The 4,855-nt window shown below is 40.6% G+C and overlaps 1 protein-coding gene and 1 long non-coding RNA gene across 7 annotated transcripts in view; one reads left to right on the forward strand and one right to left on the reverse strand.

The window, feature by feature from the left end:
* Nucleotides 1-4,855, reverse strand: part of LOC106517428 (potassium voltage-gated channel subfamily C member 1) — a gene marked incomplete at its 5' end in the record, with an annotated part of 48,801 nt that overhangs the window by 30,983 nt on the left and 12,963 nt on the right.
* Nucleotides 3,584-4,296, forward strand: LOC106517429 (uncharacterized). Its single transcript, XR_001310208.1, has 2 exons — nucleotides 3,584-4,062; nucleotides 4,147-4,296. It is a non-coding gene; the product is annotated as an uncharacterized LOC106517429 (long non-coding RNA).

Below are 4,855 nucleotides of genomic sequence, written 5' to 3' on the forward strand. Positions count from 1 at the left end.
TGTTTGTTTGTTTGTTTGTTTGTTTGTTTGTTTGTTTGTTTGTTTGTTTGTTTGTTTGTTTGTTTGTTTGTTTGTTTGTTTGTGATTGCTGCATCCATTAACAGCAGGTGTAATGGTTGGTTCTAAGTTATTTTACAGCAGCAGTAAAGTATGATCACTAAAGAGAATCAAGTTATTCTTTTTTAGATKACTTTTCAGGTTTTTCTGTAATTTCTTCCTTTGTAATCTCTGGTATWCTTCCTCTGTCCCTCTCTCCTTTCCTCCTCTTTTTTTCTCCATCCCTTCTCCCTACCGCTTTTCTCTTCTATCTTTCTCACTAGTCGCTGTCTGACCTACTTTCTCCAATTGCTGCAGTGCTCTCCTCCTCTGTATCATGAAGACACACACACACATAGGCACACAGAGGTTCTCAATCCCCCTCTACCCTCATATCAGCACCCCTCTGTTCCAGGGAAGCARGATACCACCAGCGGGACCGGCTCAACGTGCTCCTCTATTGGCTCAACACCTGAGTCTCATGCACATTTCAAGCCAATAAGGAGAGTTTTGCCCTATAAATATTAGATTCTGTTTAATGTGAGATCAGTGTTACTATTCTTGATGAAGACAATGTTGTTATAAGTAAAATAATATGAGATTGTAGTGGAAATGAGCAATTCTGCTGCGTAAAGAGGAAAAACTGAAGTACTGTTGCAGCTTCTAAGTAGGCTACACAGGTGGAGACACAGTAGGGAGCAGACAGGTGCGGGAAGGACAATGTGAGTTTATTCATAAGAGAAAAGAGGTAGYATAACACCAGCAAGAGAATCAAATGGGTAAACATAGTAGTTGTTGAAAGTTTTCTAAGCAAAGATTTTTAGCGAAATTCKTTTAAGTTAGCTCATCACTGTGAGGATCTCAACTAGAAGTGACAGTGTCTTGAAAAGAAGACAAAGTATGACAGAGATGATAGTTAAGCCTGAGAGGGTAAATACAAGTAGCAAACACATCAGGAGGCTGAAGGTTAATTACAAATGACAGGTCTAAGCCACAAAAGTAACTTCTGTCAAGCTGAGGCACAGAGAGTTCTGTCAGATTTACTAGCATGTTAGTCCAACAGATTCACTTCATCTAAAAATGAAAGGCCCAACACTCCTTAAAGGAACGCATTTCACCCACCAACCTTCTATGCCAGAGTTTTAGGTAAAAATTATCTGCAACTTTAGCTGTTTTTGGTCCAATCTTGAAAATGTTAACTGCACTCTGTGAGATGTCACACTCAGAATATGTGTTGGTAATGACTCAGCTATCATCACATCCAAATAAATGTAAAGAAAAAAAAAGTTAAACTAATTGATTGAAATCAAAGCTGCACAAATGGCATAGACCTTTAACATTTATGTTCACCTAAATATTCTAAAATTGAATGTGATATTATGACACACAGCAAGTTGATGGTAAAATATAAGTTAAATGTTGCTTTTAAGGCATCCAAGTGTTTTAAAAAGTCACCTTTCCAAAGTTTTCAATCACATTATTCATGCAGTTTAAACTGTTTATAATAACTCGTCTGATAACACAAAGTTCCCAAACTTTTCAGACACTTTGGTGCCCCCAACTATTTCTGGTTGATGAACATTGATATCAGGTCAAATAAACAGGCATAGTAACAATTTCTATTATGCTACTTTTGACCATTTTTAAGTACACTAATCTCACTATTTTGTAACAACTAAGACAAAGTGTTAGTAGTTATTTTTAAATGTAATTAATTCTGAAAATATTTTCAAGATCCCACTTTGATGTTTCAGCACTGTCATAAAGTAACACTCTGTCAGCTGTCAATCAGCTGATTTGTGGAATCTGAACCTCAACGATGAAAACAAAGATGAGGAGGGGGTTGGCCACTTGAAGACCACAGATGGCCATGGCTTATACACAGTCTTCAAACAAGCATTTGCAACAAACTGCAAGAGTGAACTTGTTAATTAGTAAAATAAACAGCTTTCCAAACTCCATACCAAGACCTAACACATAAGTAGCTAGGAGTACATATGAAAGGGAAGTATGTAAATTATCTACAATTAAAGAGACGTGTTCTGTGAAAAGTTTAAAACATTTATTATCTTAAATGTTGTAGATAGCTTTTTGAACAACCTCAGATTAATAGAGTTTTTGAGACTGGGGTGATTTTTGTGATGTTTTGGCAGGGAATGACCCAGGGCGCAGGCGGGTTCAAAATTCAAAAATCAAGGTCTTTAATGACAAACAAAAAGACTGGCGAGGCAGCACAAAAAACTCACACAAAGACAGGATGACACGACACTGAATATAAAAGGGAAACTAATGAGGACAATGAGAAACACCTGGAGCAGACACAAGAGGAAACAGGTGAGCAAGGGTGGGGCTGCAGGGCAGAGAAACACGGGGGAWCACTGAGACACTAGAAAAACCAAGGAACCAAAAACACAGACCATGACAGTTTTAAGGTGGCAAAAATTTTATTTGCTCCTAACTCGACTCAGACTAGCAATTAGCGCCTCAGTCTGGCCAGAATTAAACTCATTTCTCCAAACTGAGGTTGTTCAAAGAGACATCTACAACAGGTAAGATATTAACTGTTCACAAAGCTTCAACAAAACACCACTTCTTATTAAAATCTTATTAGTACTGTAATATATTTTACTGTTGTACCAAATACAAATGTAGCTTCTGTTAACTCTGTGTTGTGTTTTCGCCACAAACATGTCTGCAACGGAGTCCCTTCTGCAAATACTGAACTCAGACTCAGTGTGGTTGTAGCTGAGAGTCATTCACAACACATAAGTCTGAGCGTAACATCTCGCAATATCGCATGAGTTTTTTTTTTTGAGCAACACAAGAAGCAGAGATTTTTGTAAGTGGGAGGATGGATGGACTAAATTAAAAAAAAATGTTCCTAAAGTTATTCCTCAAATCTGCATGTAAGACAGAAGTGTGGATGAGTTTGGACAAACAGCCTATGGGCACAGAAGGTGCGTGTGCTGATAGCGAGTGTTAGCTGCATGAGCACTGCATTGACGCTACGGCGAAGAAGGAGAAGGAGACGATTGAGAGAAAGAAGGAGGTGGAGGAAGATGATAAAAGGAGAAGTAGCAATCTGTCACTTCACACTTATTTATCTCCTCCGGCACTTTGTCTCTGTTCTCTCCCGCCATCCATCTCTGCGCTGCCGCAACACAAAGGTGTGTGCRCGATGGAACAGCCATGTCAGTGCTCTGAATATTCAATCCGGAGGCTCGCTGGAAGACTTCTGGGATGCAGAATGTGCCGAATTCCCTACAAACTGCTCCCATGTGTGACACCTGCAGCCCAGTGACCTTCAAGGTCCACTTGAGTGTCCCCCCACTTCCTCACTCCCTTCTTGCCGAAATTAGATTTGGAAAGATCATCAAGAGCAGGACGCGGTAATGAGGAGGGGCGAGGGGGAAGTAAATGAGCTTTTGAGAAAAGGAAGTTGATGATGGAGAGTGGTAGCGGTGTTGCCGGGGATGAATAAAGAGCAAAGAGTGAAGGAATGGGGGGAAAAAAGGAGACGAAAAGACAAGCTGGGGAGGGAGGACATTGTTGCAAACCTGCACAAAGGAGGAGAGGGTGCAGGGCATCGAGGAGGGAGACTGCATTACGGAGAGGGAGAGGAGAAGACAGGAGGTGGTGGAAGAATGTAAGAGAAATAACCGAGGAGAAATAATCTGAGCTGATATTAGCCCTACAGGCGGGGTTTTTTTTTTCCTTTCTTTTGCATGAACGCTGGTGCGCCGTGCTCTTCTTTAACGGGACATCGGTGGCGCAGTGTTTACTGCGGCACCATCCAGAAGAGCTTCATCATTACAGTATTACCACAGTCCTGCCTGGCTCTCTGTCACCATGACAACGACTGCGTTAGCCTCTGCTTTGCTTTCAGGCACCAAGGACAAGACTGAGCCAAATAGTGCTCCTACAGCTGGCACAAAGGGTTGAATGCAGAGAAGCAGGAATCAAATAGTGATCATTCGATGCCGCTGCTGATTGTTCGATAGAATACCGCAATTTGTCAAGTTAACGGTAAGTGACCTTGACAGAAACACGGTGTATAAAAGACACGTGATGAGGTCTCGCTTCTGATGTAGAGAGCTTTTTGTTCCACAGACTCTGGTGTCGGGGTCTAAGCCGCATCAGTATGACGGGCAGAGGCCGGGACGACATGGTGTGGAGCAACAACTGGTGCAGAGTCAGCAACCACAAGCAGACACTGAAGGATGGTCAGCAATCAGAACATGAATAAAGTTTATTATTGAAGTGTGAGCGTAACCTTGGTCTTGACTGAGCTGACATCATCATTAAAATGTTTTCGGCTTGCACTGCTAAAAAAAAAAAGGTCAAATAGTGTTGGAAAGSACAAAAATCACCACAAGATCTTCGGTGAAATGTGGCTCTTTAGTAGTTTATGACCACCATGATTGCACATAACTGTACTCTCAAGGTTTGACCAAGGTGGCTACAACATTCCTCATCATAACATCATTTTAATGTAAAACTGACGTAAAAAGGCGATGGACAATGTGCATCCTTTCAACAAATGCAAGGCCTTTAAATACATTCCCTCACATTTTAAAGGGATCTCTGATTAGTTGTAACATTAGACTTTATTTAATAAACATGTATTTTAACTGTAAAACAAACTCTGCAAAAATATTATAGGATGTTCAGTTTTTATCATTTTTAAACTAAAAGTTTCAAAATATTTTGCACGGACGGGGACATTTTATTTACATGCAAAGCATTCTGGGTAAATGAAGAAGTGGATAGGTCCTCGGTGTGAGGCGAGCTATATCCACCCTGAAGGTTAATCTTGGAC

Source organism: Austrofundulus limnaeus, unplaced genomic scaffold (assembly GCF_001266775.1).
Source record: "Austrofundulus limnaeus strain Quisiro unplaced genomic scaffold, Austrofundulus_limnaeus-1.0 Scaffold48, whole genome shotgun sequence".
NCBI classification, from domain to species: Eukaryota; Metazoa; Chordata; class Actinopteri; order Cyprinodontiformes; family Rivulidae; genus Austrofundulus; species Austrofundulus limnaeus.